Source organism: Rhinolophus sinicus, chromosome 6 (assembly GCF_057876585.1).
Source record: "Rhinolophus sinicus isolate RSI-liver-muscle chromosome 6, RSI-T2T, whole genome shotgun sequence".
NCBI lineage: Eukaryota > Metazoa > Chordata > Mammalia > Chiroptera > Rhinolophidae > Rhinolophus > Rhinolophus sinicus.
The window spans coordinates 49811424-49834434 of NC_142506.1; the positions used below are offsets into that span (position 1 = coordinate 49811424).

Consider the following 23011-nt stretch of genomic DNA (forward strand, 5'->3'; position numbering starts at 1 on the left):
TCTGTGTCTTCACCTGGGAGTGTTGGGGAGAAAGTATAAGCATAGTGCACCGACAACAGAGATAACAGTAGGATAAGTGGCCCTGAGTAGCGGCAACCCAGCCCTCTTTCCTCCTCCACTTACGTCTGAGCTGAAAAGGGGAACCTGTTTGAAGAGGAGAAAGCAAAAGGGAACATGATGGTATAAAGGAAAAGCTAAAACAAAAGTGTGAGGAAAAAGATGGAAGCCAGTTGATAGCCTGTTCACAATGGATGCGAGATGCCACAGGCACAGAGCTTATACTGACCTTTGGTAAGTTTGTATCTGCGTAAAACCTTCTGGAAGAAGGGTCAAAATAAGAACGTTTTCAGTCTCAAGAATGAGGAAAGGGCAAGACTGATCCAGAAATTTGTGATATTCAGGAAACTGAAATGTAAAATGGACGTAGTAAGAACAGTACAAGATTTATTACGGAAATATTGGCTGTCAGGAAAATGGCAGTCCGATGTGAAATGGGGTTAAAAACAGGACTGGAAGTGAGGGGTCGCAACAACTTCATAGGTGAGCTTGATCTTCAAAGGGGGCAGAAACACATAGGGCAGTGCTTGTGGTCCAGACAGAAGAGGCAGGACTTGGGGCCAGGTGAGAGCTTTTATAAGCAAGGAGATACTAACGCCTATTTAAGAAATGGTGGATATAACTGAGGAAGACAGGGCAAACACAGAGGAAGAGACAGAGGGACACTTGAGGAGTAAAGCCCTTGAATGGGTGAGAAGGAACAACAGAGGATTGGCCCTGGGTGGATGCAGAGAGGGAAGGTGGCGTCCATGGGCACAGATGCCAGCAGTGGAAATACAATGATGGTCAGAAAAGGAAGTGGTTCTGATATTACTTTTTTTTTTTTTTCCTTTCCCCCCAATTCAGAGGGGCTTGGCAGCAGGGCCTCATGCTCACTTGAGTTCAAATAAGGTAGAGATTGAAACTTGTCCTGGGTTTAAAGGGATGGCTCTGAAGAAAGCCAGCCCTATACAGTGACTGAGCTCTGTGCCCCAGCGCTGTCACTTACCTCCAACTGAGGGACCCCCGTCAGGTTAGCTGGTGGGGATGAGAGCCCAGCTCTGGACTAGGCTCCTATGCTGGGACCCCTTCCTCTCACTGACTGGCTGTGTCAACCTGGAGAGTCAGCCATGTGGCCCTTCCTGCCTTGGCGCTTCTGGTGTGACCTGGAGATTAAAGGTGACCCAACGGGTGGGCGGGGTAAGCAGTAATGAGAACACCGTCAAGTTTGTAGAGCTGAGCCTCCCATGAGAATCTCCTGCCCAGTGAGGGTTAGGGCTGTTATACGCTGCTTGAGCCTTCCTTTCCATCTGTAAAATGGGATGTTAATACGCCTGCCACACATGATGCTGTGAGAATAAAGACAATCGCACATAAATCCCCCAGGTTACAGCAAGTGTGTGTAAAGGGGAAAAAAAGAAGTGTGAGTGAGTGTCACTGGGCAGCCAGAAATTGCTGACTTTCTAAAGACTGCGAAAGAGAAAGTGATTTGTGATTTCAAGGCAAGTTTTAAAAACCTAATTTGTAACAGAGTGGAAGCCAATTACAGCCTGATGATGTGTCCAAGGACCAGCCTTGCCTTTGAAGCTGAGAAATTTAGCACAAATTGATTCATTTTCGCTTCACAAAAGGGGAGGGGAGGTTTTGTGTGTGTACAGGCACATTTTAGAGCAAATATCTGCAGAGGCTAACTGAATGTAATGAGATTTATGTTGGGAGGTGACATTAATTTAAGAACGTGAAGCACTTAACACGAAGTAAACGAAATGTATTTACAATACTATGTTTTGTAGTATTATGCATATACTATGAGAGTGACGTATTAAAAATGTATAGTATGTGTTTTGACTTCCAAATGGAATAAGCGTATCCCGAGGGCACACCGAGCACAGTGCCTGGTCCATCGTAGCTAGGGCGATGATGGATAAATAAATGAAAGCTCACATATGCAACTTTGTGCCTCACGTAGGTCTCCATCTGGAAAAAAAATAGCCGACACATTCTACTCGTTTCTTCACGAAGTAACATAACACAGAATGATGCTTAATGATGGAAAACTAGATAAACTAAGGAATTTTATGAGCTGATGTGTCAAATCAAAGACTAAAAGCAGAACATTGTGAAATGCATATAGTGTAAGTGTAGATAGGATTGTGTTGCAGACACAGAAGGAGGTTATGATGCAAAATGATACCATTAAGTATTACTTGAAATAAGGTTGTATGTACTTCAAAATGAACATATTCTTATGAGAAAACAAGGATGCAAGAGTCAAAGTGGGAGGTGAGAGAGCGTATCCCAGGGAACAGTGAAGGGGTGTTTAGAGAGACTAGAATAGGAGTCTTGGCTGAGACAGAGTCAGGGATCCTCTCTCCTTACTTCTTTCCCTGCCCTGGGCTGGTCCCCAGACTTGGGACATCAGTGACTGGAGGAACTAACTCCATCACTGTCTGAGGGAAACATAATGAATGTGGTACTTGAGTGTGGCCCATGGGCCAGCAGCACCAACATCACTTGGGGACTTGGTGCAAATGCAGAATCTTCTGAGGTTCCATACAGCCCTGCTGAATCAGTATCTCACTTAACAAGTTCTCCGGGTGGTTCACATTAAACCAGAAAATAAAGATGTGAGAAGTATTGGCAGAGAGATTCGATTTGTGGGCTGGAATACAAATTGATCTGAATGCAAATCCCCGTTCCACCTTGGGCAACCTAATTTTCTGACCTTGTTTCCTCATCAGTGTTTTGTAGTTATAGGTACCTCACAAGTACTGTTCTGTGTGGTAACCGAGATAGTTACATGCAAAGAGTTGTGCAGTGCCTGCCATTTAGTAAGCATTAAATAATCCTTGCCTAGCTATTTTTTTTATCCCTTCTGCTAAGGGGGGAAGAAAGGAAAGAAGGGTTCTCACTGTGACCTTTCTCTACTTTCCCATTCCTATACTCAGCATGGACTTACAAATAGGTCTGATAATCTTCCTGAGTTTTCTTCTGCCATTGTAAGTTTCTACTTACATTACCATGGACAAGTCACCTAACCTCTCCCAGCCTCATTTTCCTCTCCTGTACCAGGGATGGTCACATCCACCAATCTCACAGAGTTGTGGAAGTCAAGGAAAGTGGTTTATAAGCCAGCATTTTGTTCACTGTGAAGAGCTATTCTGTAGAGTTAGCAATGAGAAAGAATCATCTTAAGATGAGAGGCTAAGTAACGAAAATGCTGAATTAACATCACTTATAATATTGCAGGGTATAAAGGACTGATGTGGCCATTCCCCCTTTGACAGGAAGCAACAAAGACTTGCAAATGGGGGTAAGGGCAAGTCAGTTCCATTTTCAGAGACAGGGGCCTCTGTATGTAGATTCCAGATTTTAAAATGACCAAGTCATCTGGTTTCGAAGGACCTTGACTGTTCAATTCCTAATTTCTCTTTGATGACTCGTCATATATTGTTTCTGAGTTGGGAACTGACAGGAGCAGGGATGTGTTTCAGAACATTTATCTGGCATCCATTTGTGAGTTGCTTTAACTCGAGAATAAGTAGGGAGACTAAATCGGAGGAGATATTTTAGTGGCCCATGGAAAGTAATAAGGCCCAGAGCTGGATTTGCAATACTGGGAATGGAATGGGAAGGGCAGTTCAGGACAAACACCTTTCTAACAGGTTCAGGTTGACTCTTTCGTATCAGCAAGAAGCCTTGATATTAGCGGAAAATAAAAATTATTCACTTCGTTCTGGGCATTGCTCTTTGCCACGTCCCATCGCTGGATATATTTTTAAAAGTTAGTATGAGTAGAAGTAACATACTGGTTACTTGTTCTATTTTTGTGTCCCTGTGCAGGGGAAGAGAAAGGGGAAGAATTCTATTCATGTGTCATACTCTGAGACTTATGGTAGTTTGCTAATTATAAGTTCAATTGTCTTGATCTCAAAAGGCATTCAAGAGCCGAACCAAGTATAGTTCCAGTCTCCCAGACCCCAGTGATTACACAGCTGCAAAATTTGTAGCTAAAATGTCAGCCTGCCTTAGTTTTTTTGCAGGCCAAAAGGCCAAGCAAAGTGAAACTTTCTTGTTTTTTACAAAAATTTGCAAGATCTAACAATAGAGCCCAAGAGAGCATCAGAAACTCTTGTCCTGGGCTGTTGGATGAGATGGGTTTTTTCATCTGTCGAATGGGGGGGGGGGGGGGAATCATACTTTTATCTATCCCTGTCTTTGTAAGAAAAGCTTTTTGAGCTCTTTGGTTTCAAGATATTTTCATAGAACCCCAAATTAAACATACTTTGGATGTCCTCAAACATGTGGCTATAGGTCAGCTTTTGCTCTTGGAGTAATTCTTTAAACTGAGGATTAGCCATCTTCATCTCAGTTACTCCAAGAGTCTGGTGCCCACCTGAGTTCTCTAAAGTTAATTCACTAACCTGCACAGTCAGGCATGATATTAGTGTAATTCTGAAATCTCTGGAACAGTCCAAGAAGACATTTCTAAATGGACAGTCTTTGCAAAGGCTTCCCAAGTAATATGAAAGGAAACAATTAATTTAATGCTTTCTCCTTTTTATAAAATCAATTATTAAGAAAATGCAAAGAAAAAGGAATGGATATTAAAATAATTGATGTTGGGATCATAAGTGACTTTTTAAACGTTTTTATTGTTTCTTCTTTTAAACTCTCCATAATGAACAAATATTACATTTAGGACTTAAAAAAACACTGCTACTAAACCCTTTTTTGTATTAAAATTATTTTTTCTAACTAATCATACTTTGTTTTTATAACTTGTATGTTTTCTTTCTAAAAGCATATCCGTTGAAATGTTTTGATGATTGTACACATCAAAGAGTCATTTTCTCTTATAATAATGGTTCTCAACTTTTAGGATTTTAAAATAGGTTAGGAGACTGATATAGAATTGTGAAATTTTGGTTTTGAAAACGGGGGTCATTTTAAAAAACGGAACTAATCTTTGCTGTCAACATTTGAAGAAAACGGAAGGATATTCTAATACAAAGGATTTAGTATAAAAATCAAAAAAGGGACTTTCACAGGAAAGGCCAATAGATATATTTATACAAACATTTGTGTAAGGTATGTTTCTATTCATATATGTATATTCCATTTCAAGTCCATTAAAATTTTATCTGTTGACATTACAGTGAATAAAATTATTTTAGAAGCAGTCATTTGACAGTGGAACATGAAGAGAAGCTGAAATACCTAAAATGCCTCCGTGTTTTGTCTATATCATTGCCATTATAAATTGATCCAGCTTTGCACAAGGATATTGAGGCAAATGGGAAGAGCCCCTTTTAATACTATTGCACTCAGTTTGGAATGTTCCAGGTAACTGACCAATGTATAATCAACCACCTTGGTAGATCTTTTTCCTGCAAAGCCTGGAATTAAGGAGCCAGGTTACTGGCTAACGAGGCAGGCTCAGCAGTCAGGGTCTTGATGATTCAACGCAAAACATCCATTAGCCTCTGTGACTTTTGTCATAAAAATCTATATGCATCAAAATTGATCCCAGAGCAGGCATTTGGGAATTCCCTTTCTTCTTTAATGGCCTCTTTATACTATGACATTTTTTTCCCTTTGGTCAGAAATATATTTTAGGTTCTAAATCTCATGATAAAACCAGTTTCAATCCAGTTTGATTCTATGAGATGAAGCATGGACAGGTAAGTCCTTAGATCTCAGAAATGTTCACATTGGAAGATTACCTTTCAAAATAAAGCAAAGTCACATTAAAAATACCATCTGTCTTCACTGCCCTGGGTTGCTCTGTGGGCTTTCTTTGTCCCCGATTTCACTCAGCTATCCATACTCTTCCTTTTACATTCCTTGGAGAGAAATTACGAGATTTATTTTTTTTTTAATTCTGACAGGTTTGTTATTGCACAATCCCTGAAAAACTGAGAACAATGGACTATATTTGATCAGGTTATTTTTAAGTGGTCTAGTCTGGACCTCTTTGTTAATTTTAATTTACTATTAATTCTTTATATGCTCTATTGATTATTCTTAAAGAAAAGTTCCTAGATTAGGCATTGAATAGCTAATACAGTAAGTCCAGCTCTTGAGGTTTACTCTTTCATTCTGATGAGTGATGAACTCTTTGGATTTCAGACAGTGAGGTGAGTTTATGATTATGAAATACAGCTGTAGCTTTACCAATGGCTCCCTCTGCATGAGTCACCCTACATTTCTAATACTATTTGTACTAGATTTGCAATCATTTTTATCTCTCCTACTAACTAGTAGTTTGAATAGTGGGTATTATTCATTACCCATTGGAATGAATAATACCCATCCCTTTCCAATACCCTGTGGAAAGGGAGCCCAAGGTTTCTTTGGACTCAACCAGGGCTGTCAAGATATATTCATGATTTTGGCAAAGGGATAAGAGCCAAGAGTTGCCGTGTGAGTGCCAAGGGGTTGCTGTACCTAATTTGAGATAACATTTTAAAGCTGTATTCTATAATTTAGCACTTGTTTATATTGTTCTCTAAGTTCTTTCTGTAAATCCAGACTTTCTAATTTCATTATAAGTTTGCTCAGAATATGTGGTATATTAGGACCTAATAACTAATAATAATTGACGGGTTAATTAATGGATGTACAAATTAACACACATGTTGGCACCAGAAGTTGCCAAGTTGTAAAAAGTATCTGTGTATCCTCAAAACAATTGTACTGATTTTGACTTTCAGTAAGTACATTTATTCCATATCCATTTTGGGAAATCACGAGTCCAGTCTAACTCCTTCAGCCTCTGCGGTAGTTTTTCCTGCTGCTCAAGGTTAACAGGCATGAGTTCCCACAGCTTCCATTTCAAATTATCTATTTCTATACATGTCCTCACTCCTTATGTCCCTGAAGAAAAGGGAAGGGACTTTTCTCCTTTACTGACTCCTGCTCTGCCTCTCCTGGATCTCGCTACTCCAGTTGTTCCCAAGATTTCTAATAACTGTAGCCTTTCTCTTATGTGGACCTTCCGCCCTCCGTAGAGACCTACCAGCCTCTCCTGGTACAGTGTAAACTTCACCTGGTTCTCTGTGTTTCTTTCATCTGTGGCCTCTAGACCCTTTTTCTCCCAAGAGACTTTCTACTGTGGACCTGTTCTGTGTACACCTGAGCTATCCAGGGCAGGAGCCACTGGACACTTATGGTTATCAAGAATTTGTCTACTGTGACCTGAAGGGATGAATTTTTAATTATTTGTGTTGAATTTAAATGTAAAACAGTTGTATATGGCAAATGGCTACACTATTGGACAATCAGTAGACTTTCTCAAGCAATTTCTCATCTGAGCCACAGAACGCAATTATTTGAATGTTTTTCAAATGAATTTTTAATCACAAAAGAATTGAAATATCTTCTCAATTTTCCCCAGGATGGTACACAGCTAGTACTAATCCAAGATGCACAGAGGAGTTAACCCCCTTCACAGTGGATGCCTGAGGGCGTTAGGACTTTAATTCTCTCTGCTTAGGTCACTGAAGTCTTTCTTCCCTACCCATTGAAAGAGGAAGTTCGAATATCTGTCACTTGCAAAGGTCATTAGCATCTCTAAAAGGGAGTCCTATGATTCTCTTTCCTGTCTCCTAACTATGCTTTAATCAAACTGATCACTGTTATCTCAGAACGCTTCTTTTACTTTTCTACTTTTCAACCTGGTTTGTCATTACATCCTCAGCCTCTTACATCACTCCTCCTCTCTGCACCTACGGAACTGTATACATTTTTCAAGGCTCACTTCTGGGCTTTTCTGAAAAGTTACCACAGACCAAGTAAGTCTATGAAAATTGGAATCCTTCAGTCTTTTTTCTTTTTAAATATGTATTGAAGTTTTACTATATTCCAGGCAAACACTAAAAATAGCATGAATAATAATAATAATAATAGATTAATACTTGTTGACATCTTATTGTGTACCAGTTCTTCTTCTTAGCTCTATGTGTACATGATTCATTTTTTCTCAAAAGTAACCAATGAGAAAGATATTACTATTATATACATTTTACATTGAAACTTAGGTGTATAAAAGTAATGTGCCCAGGTTCATGATCAATAGATGACAGGAAGGTCCTGCTTTTACAAAATTTATATCACTATCATGGTAGTTGCCAGTGTGTCCTTTTCCTCAATACTAAGGAATTCCTAGGTTGTATATCTCTTTTACTTTTGGTTTCTTTGTTGTTGTTCCCTTTTGTTTTATTATTACCATTCTGTTACTAAACATCTCACAGATGTTGACTTTTCCTTCCCAGTAATGTTCTAAACTCCTGTTATCTTAGGACCAAGGTGTCTGTCCCTTTATGTCCAGCACACACCTAAGATTATATTTTAGGCAACAGTTTTTAAACTACAGATGTGATCCATTCATAGGTTCTGGAATCAGTTTATTGTTTACCTAATTCACAACCCAATTATTTCAATGAAATAGAATGCATTAATAGTATCAAACTGCAGTACATTCATAGAATGGAATGCTACTCAGCAACGAAAAGAATGAGCTCTCAAAGACTTGGAGGAACTTTAAATGCATGGTGCTGTATGAAAGAAGCTGTGTGAAAGACGCCACATGCTGTAGAATTCCAACTGCATGACATTCTGGAAACAGTAAAATTATGGAGACAGTAAAAAGACCCGTGACTGCCAAAGGTTCGTGGGGAGGGAAGGAGTGAGTGATAAACAGGTGGAGCACAGGTGATGTTTAAGGCAGTGCCACTCTTCTGTATGATAATGCCATGGGCTCTCTTATCCATGGTTTTGCATTTCAGTTTCAGCTACCCATGGTCAACCACTGTCTGAAAATATTAGATAGAAAATTCCAGCAATGTTCAACAGCTCATAAGTTTTCAATGGCATGCCGTTGTGAGGCACATGATGAAATCTCACGCCATTCTATTGCGTTGGGCCAAGAACATGAATGATTCCTTTGTCCAGCGTCTCCAAGTTGTATACCCTCCCTGCCTGTTAGTCAGTAGCCCTCTGGGTTATCAGAGAGAGAGAGAGAGAGACCACATTCACATAACTTTTGTTACAGTGTATTATTGTAATTGTTTTACTTTTTTCTTAGTTATTGTTAACCTCTTATTGTACCTAATTTATAATTTAAACTTTATCACAGGTATATGCATGTAGGAAAAAACACAGTTTATCTAGGATTCAGTACCATCCATGGTTTCAGGCATCTACTGGGGGGTCTTGGAACATATCCCTGTATTTAAGAGGTGGTGAATGTACAAAACAAAGAGTGACCCTTCAGGTACACTGTAGACTTTAGTTAATGAAGATGCATGAATATTTGTTCCATACATGTAACACATGTGGCACCTTAATGCGAGATATTAATAATAAGGGAAACTGGGGGAGAGAGGTGTTGAGGAGAGGGCTATATGGAAATCTCGGTAGTTTCTGTTTAGTAAATCTGCAAACCTAAAATTGCCCTACAGACTACAGTGTTTTAATAAAATAAAAAAAAGAAGAAGAAGAAGAACCGAAAATATCGAAATACACCATGCATTGTGAGAATAAATATTGTTTAAGGAAACATTAGTTGCAGTTTTAGATACGTGTGTTTGGTCTGCATGGATGCACTGGATTGCAATATATTTATATATATATAATCTTATTGTGGATAAGAATTCAAAAAAGTTTGAAAGCTGCTCTTTTAGAGATTAATACAGATACACTATTTATACTTCCTTGCCAACTGATTAAAGAGACAGCTTAGAACCCTGGTAATGATTGTCAACCTGGCTCGCCCGCGCAGGTGTCATCTCTACCACACACGTTTACAAGTATAAAGTGTGACGGGGGTGATGTGCCCATTTCTAAAACAGCTGTACAGATAGTTACAGTGACACTTCATGAAAGCCTTTAACTACAGACGTAACAATGTCAACTCAGAAATCACAGATGACAGAATGATTCTCTTAGGACATGTGTCAGTGTTTCCAGTTGGATGTGGTAGCCACCTATTCAAGTTTTGTCAAATATTGGGAGTGTGTTGATTTTTCTCCTTAAGGCAGCAGAACTGTGTGATAACCTCAAAACAATACCAGGCCACGATTTTAGGAAATATTTGAAGTAACCCATGAGCATAGAGATGATGTTCGTTTGGTTCCCGATGTTGTCCCCCACCCTTGGTCAGGGTAGGTGCTCAATAAATCCAAGTCCAGTTTTTGACTGACTCAAGTTAGTTTTCTGCAATTGTCATTAATCAAGCATAGATGTATTTATTTTGTTTGTTTTTGTTGTTTGGTTGGTTTTTCTTTCTGTTTGGGGGGTTTTGTTCATTTGTTTCCTTGCTTTTTTTTTTTTTTTTTTTTTTTTTTTTTTTTTAACGTCTCACGTGAACTCCTGTTGGGGAAGCAGAAGGTCTTCATTTAGAGCCAGTGCCATCCTGGTGCTGGGGCAGCTCCTCAGTGGGGCTGAGGAGGTGCTGCTGTCTGACTAATTGGCTTCCTGTCTTCCCAGCTTGCCTCTTTGGCTCTTCCTTTTTCTTCCCCCCTCTTTCCACACAGATTACTTTTGTCTCAGAGCTTTAGCATATCTCAGCAAACCCAGGAGGATATCACGAGCTAACACATTGAATTTTGTCAAGGTTGCTGAACTCCTGAATCCTATGTAGCTCATAGTCAGCATACTCACTTTTCTTTCCCAGCCTCGCATCCCAGGAGAGGGAAACATGGCGGCTTCCCCATGCAAATCTACTGAAGGTGACCTCATCACATGTCAATGCCACAGTTGTCAATGGATGGAATCATAGAGAAAGGAAGAATGTATAGTAGTAAATTAATTTCTAGTTTACTGCCCAGTTATTTTAGGCCAATTTATTTTTTTTTTAAGGAGAAATAAAGCTAAAGCTGTGCATATTGGATTTCCAAATGAAACAACAAGCTAGTCTTACATCTGGGACAGGAATTGAGCGATACCAGTGTACTCTTAAAGTTTGTGCAGTGCCTGTAAAAATGTATTTATTTTGCAGTTTGTTAGTTATAATCAGCTCTCACCAGTAGAAGACTGTTTCAGTATTCCTTTATAGACTTTTGTAAAAATACAGATTTCCTGGGTCTTACCTTAGGCCTCTTGAGGTGGTACCTGGAAATCTTTCCCTTTAAAGAAATCTCTGGGGAATTTTGAAGGGAATCAGTGGGATACAACTGTGGGTGAAAGCCATTTAAATATTTTTTTTAAAATTGTCTAAAATGTATATAACACTTTAAAAATTAACTTGCTTTTTTCTTAATCATGAAACTAAGATTCACAAATGTGATACTCAAATTTATCCTCTACGTCTCCCTTCCAGCCCCGTGAAGAATTGAAAGCTAGCAAAATTCTAATGTAATGTCCATTTAAAAAATATTGTCATGACATCAGAAAGCAATAGGCCATTCACTTATCTAAGAACTCTCCTTCCCTATAAATATTTAGAGTTCTTTCTTTCCGAGCAGACAGTGCTAGCTTCACGTAAGTCGTCCTGTTCAACCCAGATCTCCTCGCTGATGTGCATAGCCTGGAAGGAAAGCAGCTTTCATTCCATGTTTGATTTGTCACTGATTCAACAGTATCAAAGCATTTTTAAAATTCCTGCTGTGTGTGGCCCCGTTCTTTGCTCTTCATGGACGTTACAGGACACTGGCCTTGCTTCCTTAGACCTGATGAACCTTCTATATATATCTGAAATACTTTCCAAACGTTTTCCTTTTTTTTATTCTGTGAGATGGAGAAAACCATGACCCTGTCCCTTTGGCAGAGCAACCTGTAGGTGTAGGAAGTTGATCTTGTTCTCGCCCACCCTTGTTATCTCTGGAGTCTCTTCCTCACCTCATCTGCTTGGGGCTCCTTTGCTTCCTCAGGCTCCTGTGCATACTGTCCTGAGAATCCCTACAGGCCGCACCAGGCACCTTGTTCAGCCCGCTCACTGCCACCCATTCAGATGCGCAAGCCTCTCTCACCCCTTCCTCCTCTGCTGGGCTTTCCCTGCCACCCTCCTCCTCACGCCTTTTGTCCAACCTTGGGCTTTCCCCATCACCCTACTGGAAGCTCTTCTCTTGCAGTGTCAGGAGACGTTACTGGAGAAACCCACAGCTGTGAACGTGGGTCGTGCCGGCCTCTCAGGATACTTCCCATCAGCCTTGCCAGAAGTCCCCCTTCATTTTGTGCCCCTATTTCTGTTGTCCTGCCCACCAGAGGTCTCTCGGAATACCCATCACCTGCTTTTCTGAGCATCCTGGAGCTCACAGATGTGCCCTCCAGCCCTTGGCAGCAAATCTGTCCCTAGTCCCCTCCTTCTCCTATTACCCCCTCTGTCTCAGAAAAGAAGCGTCTCTTCAACTAAGATGCTAACTTTTCTACCTGGGCTCTCTTTTTCTCATCACAAGAAAAGCATGTTTTGTAACTATGTTGTACGGTGACGGGTATTAACTGGATTATTGTGGTGGTCGGTTTGCAGTATTTACAAATATTGAATCATTATACTGTGCACCTGCAACTAATAGAATGTTGTATGTCAATCATACCTCAATAAAAAGTTAATATTTTTGTCTTAAAAATTAAAAGTGCTTCTTGACCTCATTCAAAAAGCCGTGAGGGCCCTGTGTGTCTGGCGCTGTCGTCCAGTTAGCATATGTTTCCTGCTTTCCCTTCACTGCCAGGTTCATGGGTGTCACCTGCCCTTCCCCACTGCCCCCCCCCCCATTTTAATTAACTATTTGGCTTCTACTCCTTAATTATCCTGAAGCATTGGTCTGAAAGGTTACTGGTAAACCCTCTCATTCTTAATCTAAGCTACTTTTTTAGTTTTTCCACCTGAAAACTTCTTAGAATTTGAAGCATTTGTTACCTATGTCTTGACATTGCCATCGACAATGTTTCCGAATCCTTGTGTTTTTCTGCTTTCTCTTGTTGGTTCCTGGGTTTGGGCTGGATTCTTCTTTTCCATTTCCTGCCTCCAGAAATAGTTACTCTCTAAGACTGAGTCTGCGTCTCCTATTTTACATTTTTTTCCTCCTAGCCTACATCTGTCTCTCAAACTACTCCCATAGCTGTTATGCAGGTGAGTCATTTTTATATTTTAATCTTTAAACTACCTTCCCAAAGCTTAATTTCTGTGTCACTAATTGTTTACATGGCCAGATGAACTGCCCTCACACCATACTCATCATCTCTAAAACATAGATGTATTTACCATTAGTCCTGAAATTTGCACACATGCAACAAGTGTGCACACACACAAACACACACACACACACTTCCCCCACTTTTTTTAACTCAAAATAATTAATATTCTACTGATTTCATAGCCTTATAAAATATGTGAATACTCTCCTTTTTCTTTTATATCCAGTCAGTTGAGAAGTTCTTTCATGGCTGAACTTACCCGTATGGTCCTTATTATGATTACAAGATGCACCTAAGCAAAAAACCATCAGGAAACTCTTAGGGACAAGTTTTATTACTCACAGGTCCTGCCACAGAGCAAAGTTCAGAGTAGAGAAAGATGGAAGAGCATAGACCAGACCTGAGGCTTGGCCTCTATTGGGGTCTGAGGGTGGGGTGCCTAGGGTTTCACAGGTTCACTCTTTATTGGCAAATTTAAACCTAAGAGTGGGAATTAGGGTGTGGAAAGGGAAAAGCAGGGTCACTCAAGCCGTCAATTCTGTAGATCACCCAGGTCTTTCTAAAAGGGTGAAGTTCTCAATCAGGAACTTCGTGGGTGGGGTGACCTGTTTCTTATCTAGAGTTTTATTAGCAGATATATGTACAGATGGCAATATGTTTATTCAAGATGGATTTCTTTGAGTGGATGCCTTGGCACTCAGAATCTTAATGTCAGCCACTTGGACTTCCTGAGACTAGTGAAATGTTTTCTGGAGAACATCCTCTGGTACCTGCCCCTGATGTCCCAGCCCTACCTGAGCATTCAGCCGCAGCTCTGTTCCTGTACACTGCAGGCACCTGAGTTCCATCAAGGTCTCCTCCGTTCTCGTGGTTCCCGCTGTGACTGCTCCCCATGAGCACTGGATTCCAACACTCACAGATTATCATGCAAATTTGATAGGTCTTCAGTATGAAGCAAACCATAAACGTTTAGAGCCTCCTGAGGAAGCTGAAACTCAAAGGAGAGAAACAATTTTCTCAGAGAAGGGTCCCTTCATGCTCTCCTTTCGTACCTCCCAGAAGTCAAAACTCTGTTTCACTCTACAGGATACACATGAATCAACTTTCTACGTGTCGTCTTTTCTTTCTTCTCCTGATGGATGAGAACCTAGCTCATCCTTCGTGTGCTTTTAACTCCATGACATTCCCTGTTGTGTTTCTCATACAACTTACAGCACCATGCAGTACGTGTTTTGTGCTGAATTGTTTTGACATTTGCCAATGTGTGCAGCCTCTAAGCACCTCATTTTATTAGGAGTTTACTACTACTTAGCAATGTGCTCTGTTCATCACATAAGGTCAATAAACTTTAACATTTTGATTTGTCCTTTGCTTCTTCAGTTCCTTGCCCTTTCTCTAGAAACATTGCTTCTAGAAATCTTTCGCATAAAGACCATCTCGATCATATCTATGTTTCATAGAAGATACATGTGGTATCTTTGTGATGATAGTAACTCTGCATTGCTCCCGGGCTACAGTACAAATTCCTGAAGACCAGCGTTCAAGGTTTCCCCGCCTGGTTCCAGCCTAATTTCCTATAGCTCAGCTCTGTGTTACTCATCTTTATTTTTGATCCCGAGCCTTTGTTTTTATAGTCCCCCATTCCTGAAGCACTTCCCTCCTCTGTTATTTTATGAAGTGTACCCATATTTTAAGATCTAGTTTATCTCACACAAAGCATTTCCTTCATTCCCAGTTTATCCTTTCTGAATCGAAGCCTTTCCCACAGTGCAGAGGTACCCACTGCCTGTAACATTGAGCGCTCCAGAGGGGAGACGAGACAGACATATGGACACATAGATATCCATATCATATGCATCGAGTGTAAACACACATATCGTTTGGACCATTTTACTTATGACATACCTTTTTGACCAAAAGAGAACATAAACTTTCCAAAGGCAAGGGTGATCATTTCCACTTCACTTTATCCCACAAAGAACTGATGTGTCACACTCTCTACCTGCCAGCTTTGGAATGACTAGCTGTAGGACATCTTGGAAAAGAAACCGGAGGAACATGTCTCTGCTCTAGGAATATTTTGACCCTTGTTCTGTTCTCAAACTCTGTTTCCTTGTGCTGCTTTAAGCCCTTATTTCTAAGGTAAAACATTTTGCCAGAAGTTGTAGTTGGGTAAAGGAACCATGTCTGAAGGACCATTGAGCTCCGTGGGAAGAGGGTCTTGTGCTGCTCTGTACAGCTCACGCTCTTCAACACCCTGAAGCTTTATCATTCCAGTTCCACGCTATGAACAATTCCCAATTCATCCATCCATTCTGTTCGTTTCTAGAGAACAGAATTCTAATTTGTCACATCAGAGTGTAACTCTTAAAAATAGGTTCTTTGTCGGTCATTAGTACATGTGTTTTGTCCACTCGTGCTCATTAGGTAAACAGTTTGGGGTCTTATTCATAGAAACAACGGGTGGTTCTAGAGATAATAGGATCAGGGTGGAATGCTTTATCCGTTTTATACAACACTAAGAAACTGAAAGGGACATTAATTGCTCTAAAGGGCATCCCTACCCACTTAGATGAACTCCACCTTCTACATAGTCAGTCAGTTTCTGGTCTGACTGACTGTGCCCTGAGCTTCATTCTCCCTGGAAAATCTAAGAGGCCCCGTTAGCATGGAGCCTGTTCTCACTCGTGTTAGCCAGGAGCGGGCTCAGCCTTCCCAACCCAAACCCCACGTATGTGACCCGAGCCTGGAGCCAACTTTCCCTCCAGTTAGCAAGAATTTGATGCCTTAAAAGGGAAAGGTAGGCTGAAGATTATCAAGTGCAATTTCCTTTTCCTTTTAAATTTTTTCTACTGTGTCTTTCTCTGTGTTCATTGTGTTGAATTGGTTTCTTTGTTCTGTTGGTTTCAATCAACATGTTAAAGCAGACTATTCAACTTCACTTAACAGAATGTTGTTTCTCTACACTTTGTTTTGTCATTTGTCCCTAAAAGGGCCTCTCTTTTGCAGACCAGGCTCACTGAAATTCACAGAACCCGACTCTGAGATTTAACTAATGTTCTCTCAAATTATTCAGGTCTTGACGTCTATGTGTCACACATGTTGATTCCAAGATGAGAGCCGCTAATGACTAAGATAAAAAGAGAACACTAAAGGACGGCATAGGAAATGTGAGAAAGACCCAGAAAGATGGTACACACACTCAGGATGAAAATGTTTAGAGGAGAGGCTAAAACAGACATCTGATGCCAACTAATGTACTACCAGTAATGTTTTATTAAAGGAATGCAATCCTCTCGATGTTTGAATGCTTTAAATCAGAAACTGCAGACATGTTCAAAATTAGGCAGAACCGCACACTCAAGCCCCTGCACTCACCACCTAGCTTCAGTACTTAGCAGCACACAGCCAACTTGTTTCTTCTGTATGACAACCTTTCCCTCACAAACACTCAATTACTTTCAAACCAATGCAAGATGTGAATAGTTCCTAATAAGCCTAAGTTAATATTTTAATATGGAAATTTTTAAATATTAGACTTTTAAGATATCACTTCTGATATCTTAAGAATAAGAAGCCAGGTAAAATTTTATTTTATTTTATTTATTTATTTTTTTAATTAAATTTATTGGGGTGACAATTGTTAGTAAAATTACATAGATTTCAGGTGTACAATTCTGTATTACATCATCTATAAATCCCATTGTGTGTTCATCACCCAGAGTCAGTTCTCCTTCCATCACCATATATTCGATCCCCCTTACCCTCATCTCCCACCCCCCACCCCCCGCCCCCGTTACCCTCTGGCAACCACTAAACTATTGTCTGTGTCTATGAGTTTCTGTTTCTCATTTGTTTGTCTTGTTCTTTTGTTGTTTTTGGTTTATATACCACATATTAGTGAAATCACATGGTTCTCTGCTTTTTCTGTCTGACTTGTTTCGCTCAGCATTACTCTCTCAAGATCCATCCATGTTGTCACAAATGTTCCTATATCATCTTTTCTTACCGCCGAATAGTATTCCATTGTGTATAAACAACCAAAATGTCCTTCGATAGATGAATGGATAAAGAAGTTGTGGTATATAAAATTTTATTTTAATCAGTTATATTGAGGTATAATGTATGTACAATAACAAGCACCCATATAAGTATATATTTGGATAGGGTTAAACAAAATTTACCACGTTTCTAAGATTAGTCATAGTACATATGCGTTATCACACAGAGTTCCCTTACATTCCTTCCCAGTTGGCAGACACACACCCACCCTACCTCCAGCCCCAGACAGACACTGCTCTGCTTTCTGGGCCATACATTAGCCTTTTTTCTTCTAGAGTTTTATAGTAATGGAATCTACAATACGTATACATTTTTTTGGCACCCCCGTATTTTGTACCTACTGAAAATCAGAACATACAATTTTACATGCTGCTTTCTTTATCAGTATCCATATTGCGACTTATTTATTACTTTTATCTCTACTTAACATACCATGGACTTAATATACCACCATATTCTGAGATGTCCCCCTGTGGGATACACACACAGATTCTATTATTCACTATTATGAATAATGCTACAGTGAACATTTTCCCAAGTATACCATTTTCTAATTTTGAATTATTTCCCCAAGATAATTTGTAAGTGGGATTACTAGGTCCAAAGATATGAATATATTTAAGGATTCTTAATAGAGATGTGGGTTAGATTGGTGATTCAATGGGCTGTACGTATCTACAACATCACTAGAAATATATGAGTTTATCAATCGTTTCCTTAATAGTCTCATTTAGTTAGTACAATCTGTGTCACTTTTTGAAATTAGGATTTCTTTGCTTGCCATTAAGAATTTCACAATTTACATATTGCTTACTGTTTGAAAATTAGTGTGGCTTAATTAGGGAAATCACTTAACTACCAGACAAGCATAAGTTCAAATCTCAACTCAGGTCACTTTGCGGCTGTGTATGAAGTGAATTAGCCTTTCAAAACAAACAGTTTCTTCATATGTAAATTGCTGATTGTGCTCTCTGCTTCACAAGGTTATGGAAATGAGGTCGTTAGTGGCTGGTTCATTAGCGGCACACAGGAATCCTTACCCCACCTTCCCTGGTCCATCTACAGACACTCCCTATTCTTGCCAGCATCATTCATTCAAATTCTTTGGTTTAAAGCTTCATAAAACCTGTGTCCTCACTCCAGAGTTTCCATTGCAGAGGCTGATTGTCAGCGCCCAACCCACCAGCACCAGCTGAAATAGATTGCGTATCATTGGGCCCCATGAATTACTGAAGTGTTCACACACATGAGAAGTACACTTCAAATAAATGTCTTTCCCTGGATTTCTCATTTTAGAATTCTGTGTATAGTCCAGTTTCTCCTTGAAATGTCTTATCCAACTTTTCTTGCATGTTATTTCTGAGGTATTTTGATCTGTTTACTTACTCCTTTGTTTTAGTTTTGGGTTACCAGCGAAATCTTCTATCTGTTGCATCCTACCCAAGAACAAACTTACTTTTGTGGTAATGGAGTGTAGTTTGCCAAGCAGTTATAATGGCCAGAATTTGCGTATCTGGATGACGCTGTCACTTGGATTGGTCTGTCTTATATCTAGTGTCTGTTTTCTGGGCATCATTGCTCACCTCTTGCTAAGATTGGTTTCTATGTTGAGGACCTTTGTAGCAGAAGTTGTCTTTGTGAGCAGCCACTCTTTTTGAAGCCAAAATGATTCTTAATATGTTGCAAGACATCAGAAAGCCTCTAACAAGCATACATTTTCTAAATTAGAAAAGCATTGAAAATATACATTTCTAGCCTCTTTCATGAGTGCAAGGTAGTGTGGGGGCTACCAAAGGATTTTTCATTCTCATGATGAGACGTATTCTAAGCAGTTTCACTTTAGGATCTAAAAGAGGAAATGGGGGAGGAGGGAGAAGAAGGGACGATATTCTCCAGTCTTTTCAGCCTCAGCATCTCTATCTCTCATCCTCCAGAGAAATCCACCGCTTTTTTTGGTGTTTTCTTTCTTACATAAGCCTCTCTGTATGTATCATAAACAAGGTTTCTTCATTTTTTATACTATTAAACTTGCTTTTTCCCCATCCCCATGCCTACCCTCCCCTGTCTGAATAGATGTGTCAATTCCAACTTCTTAACCACATCAATCCCCTTATCCACACACTACAGCAGCAAAGTTATAACGTGCTGACGTCTTCAGAGCTGAGGACCACAAGTCCTGAGAGAGGCTCGTATGTAGCAGTTAAGTCCACAGAGGGAATTTGATTGAGGATCACAGCTGAATTTAGACAGAATGACTGTTTTTTTGTTTTTTTTCATTGTTTCTGGACAGTACACAGTAGCCAACCATGTCTGCAATATGGCTTTACAAGGCCATTACTGAAAATATCGAAAGTCACAAGGTGAAAAAATATGGACTTAGTCACAGCCTTGAGTTTCTACTCCATGCTTACATTCCGGAGAGTGGAAGTAGGAAGGGCGACAGTGGAGACAGTCCAGTTTTGCCTGGAGCCCACTCCGCAGCACACACAGGAAGGCACTTGTCATGACACCAGGACGGTGACTGTCATGGCCGCACCACATTCACCATTGCAGCATGTTTACTCTTCCTGAATCCTGGCCTCACGTGGCTCTCCCTGCAGCAGAGGGAGGCCTAGCGCATCTCAACCTCTAGTCGCCTCAAATCCCTTTATGATCCTGGGCAAGCCCCTCAACCAGTTACACTGTCCTACCTTGGAGAGACTGTGGAACCAGACCGAGGTAATATTGTGCAGGATTTTAGAAAAAGATGTTCAAATTCTGTACAAATAGTAGGGGCAAGTGCTTTTGTTTGTTCTGTGAGGCTGATTTATAGTCATTTAAATCTGAACAAGGATGTTCTGCCATTTTGATTGTGTACATCCTGTGTGTCTCACATTGTCGCAGGCCCTGTAGGGCAGCTCGCAAAACCTGCCATTTGAACGTGCGGCCTGGATGCGCTTCTCCTCCCTCTTGCCTCCACCTCCCTTGGTCCATTGGACACTCCCCTACTCAGCATTTGGACTCAGCTTAAAGACCCTCTGCGTGGTGACATCACGTCAGTGTCTGCCTACAACCAGGGACAGGCAATGACTAGTTCTCGGCACCCTACTTGGGGATAGTCTGCATCCAGCTTGGCCTTTCCTACTTGACTGGGTTCTTTAAGGGCAGGACCAAGTCCCGTTCATTTTACAACCTAATACCTAATTCATGTTATTTGCTCAGTAAATATTGATCATAATGATGAGTGAATATCAAACACTTGTTGCCATGAAATAACAAATTAAAGTATTAGGTGAGTGATTCCTTGTATATTTGCTTGTGAAAGAATCTCAACCCCCAGGTTTCTATATATAATAGAAATAAATGTGCATTATGTGTACATATTCAGGGACGAATCTTATAAAGCATTCTTAACGTTATTATTACTGGAAGTTTCAAACTGAGAATCTGTGACCATATGACAAAGACCACACAATGAGACCTCTGGGTGGGGAAGCAGATTGCACAAACTCATTGTTTCCTCAGTAACTGCTGAGATCATGCGTTCAGCAGGCCAAGGAAAGGGTGTAGAATAAAAGGGTTTCTTGATGAGGTATATTTGGAAAACACTGGGATAAATATCCTTTTATGAAGCCTATCACTTAATGAAAATCCCTTCTCACAATTTAGTGATCTAGGTATCCTGCTTTGCCTTGTATCATGTGTAGATTTATTTACCACTTCTTCATTTGTTTGATTTTCAGCTTTCATGGTGACATGGCACCTGATTTCTTTCTTCAGAGGAAGTTCAGCACACAGCACGGTCCTTGATACGCTGGGTTGGTTTGATGGTCTACCTGGAGTAGGTATGTAAAACCTCCACTTATATTCTCCACCATTCCTTTGAATCATAACTCTGGACAGATATCCATTCCTGTTGTTCTTGTTGTTTTCTGAGGATGGAATTTGCTCTGCGGAGTAAAACTCATGCGTCAGAGATGAACTTTGTCTTGTCTACTTGTGTGTCTTTAGTATGTGTTTTTAGTATGACATATGAGGTTCCTGAAGACCCATTCATCTTGTTTGTTATGTGATAAATAGAAATTAAGAATGCATTCATTTCAGGAGAGAGGGGAAATTCTGTGCTCATATGGTTCTTAAAATAATAAGACTTATCTACAACCCCATGGAAATCAAATATATGAAATCAAGTATATGACATATACCTAATACCTGGTATGTTTGTCAGTGTAATATCTATAGTTCAAAATTCTAACTGAAAGATATAAACTTCTTTTTTCATCCAAAATTAGTCTAGGCTTAGACAAAACTGAGTGCTAAATTATCAAGTAAATGACTATATATTGAATTAATGATCCCTTGAGCTCTAAGGTTTTATGACAGTTACTGCCTTGGTGTATCATCCCATACATATGATATAAAAGCAAAAAATTCAGTATTTGACAGGGGTTTTTCCTGGATTAATGAATTCTTTGAAGGGAATAGAAATTAGATTTTCGTAAGATATAAACCTGTAGCTACTGATTCAATCCAGTTAAGACTCCTTGGATGAGTAGTGTGTGGGGGTATGTTATCGCTTAGGGATACTTTATTACAGGATTCATTGCTGTCTCATATTCAATTTTTTAAATACTATTAGGAATATGGCTGGCTTATTGATATGCTGGTACATATTTAGAAAAGTTTCCCATCCGTATATGTTGTGTTTGCAAAGGTAAAACTCTATTACAGGTCCTCTGCCCACCCCTTTCCCTCCCCCAAAAAAAGAATGTCTGCTGCAAACCATGTTTGGGAAGTAATGCCGACCTGAGACTTAATTAGATATGAGACCTAGATGTACTGCTTAACGTATGACCTTGTGACCATGGTTATGCTTTTATTAGAAAGAGTGTTATTACTTAATTGGGAAGAAAGGAAGGGAACGGGGGGTGGGGGTAAGAGGGGAAAACCAATTCACTATTGCAATGCACCAAATGCACTAGATCACCTTGTTGTCATGCCAGAAATCCCGTTGTTAAAGGAGATACTTCCCTCTTCTTATCCTCTCCACGTCTGATCCATCATCCTCCAGAGCTAAGCTCGGACCTGGAGTCCTCAACCCTCCCTGTGATAAGGTACCAGTGTTCAGGCTACACCCACACCATGAAGTCCATACCTGTGAGGGTGGAGCTAGGTCTTCAGAAGTTTTAAAAAGCTCTTCAAATGATTCTAATGTGCCACTGGGGTTTAGAACCACTGCTGGATACTTTCCTTCATCTCTGTCATATGTCACTTCCCTTCCCCATCTTCCACATTTGTCCTTAAATCATCTTTTCATTTCCATTCTTGTCCCTAGTCAAGCTGTTTTCCATCCAACAGACAGAGTATTTATTTTCAATGTAAAAGTATCTGGTCATTCCTGCTGAAACCTGTTCAGTAATAATAGTAATAATGATAATAACTGATAATGATCATTTATACATTGGTTGGATAAAGAATCTGAATTGAGGCTTTGTTGGAAGACAAAGTCTTTGAGTTAGTAAGTTTCATGAGGAAAATAGGGGGAACTTCATGAAAAGTGCAGCTGAAGATGCCCAGGCAGGTTTATTCAACTCCTACCCCAGTACCTTCCGCTTCTCAGCTCCTCTAGGTGATGACCCCCGAGTATTACTGACCTCTCCTACTAATGTCACCCATCAGTGTCCTGATCTCATACGACTATCAGGGTTTTATAATTTGGCAATGACGTTATTGTAAGATTGTTTTTATGGCACAGCAACCAAAGTATATTAATTGTCACCTCTTTGTAGTTGCATGA

The 23011-nt window shown here is 40.0% G+C and overlaps 1 protein-coding gene across 8 annotated transcripts in view; it reads left to right on the forward strand.

Annotated features, from left to right (window-relative positions):
- Positions 1 to 23011, forward strand: part of CHRM3 (cholinergic receptor muscarinic 3) — a 437857-nt gene that overhangs the window by 205508 nt on the left and 209338 nt on the right. For all 8 annotated transcript variants that reach the window (XM_019746847.3, XM_088799094.1, XM_088799092.1 and 5 more), the window contains one exon: positions 20958 to 21059. The gene's annotated coding sequence lies outside the window, so the exon portion shown is untranslated. The remainder of the gene's footprint in view (positions 1 to 20957; positions 21060 to 23011) is intronic.